A 480-nucleotide genomic window follows, 5' to 3' on the forward strand; every position below is an offset into this window, starting at 1 on the left:
AACGCAAAGACCATACTCATAAACTGCCAACACATGGAGGGTACCGGTAAACTGGCCAGCGGCGCCGCCGCTTCCGGAGAGGGTTCCAACCTCTGACACGTCTCACATGTGCGCATATATGTACTCGTCTATTATACAGCTATGGTCGCTAGTAGTGGCATCTCACAAAGCTGTAGATCTTCTCACGACCGAGATAACCACTGAGTGGAGTGTCATGGGCCTCATAGAGGATACGGTATTTCAAATCCTCATTGTGAGGAACCACAATTCGTGGCGTATCCGTCGGATCGTGCTATAGTACAGCAAACCGTTATTCAATTAATATCGGTGTAACCGTCCGCGTAATTACTTCAACAAGGAATTACTTGCGATGAAGTATACACTTGTCAAGTTCAGGGTGCACCTACTTGAATCAAAGCTAATTGTGATCTACACAGATCATGCGTCATTACGCACTGCGACTCAGTCGCCTCACCTCTC

The sequence above is a fragment of the Plasmopara halstedii genome (assembly GCF_900000015.1).
Source record: "Plasmopara halstedii genome assembly, contig: Scaffold_2904, whole genome shotgun sequence".
Taxonomy (NCBI): Eukaryota; Oomycota; class Peronosporomycetes; order Peronosporales; family Peronosporaceae; genus Plasmopara; species Plasmopara halstedii.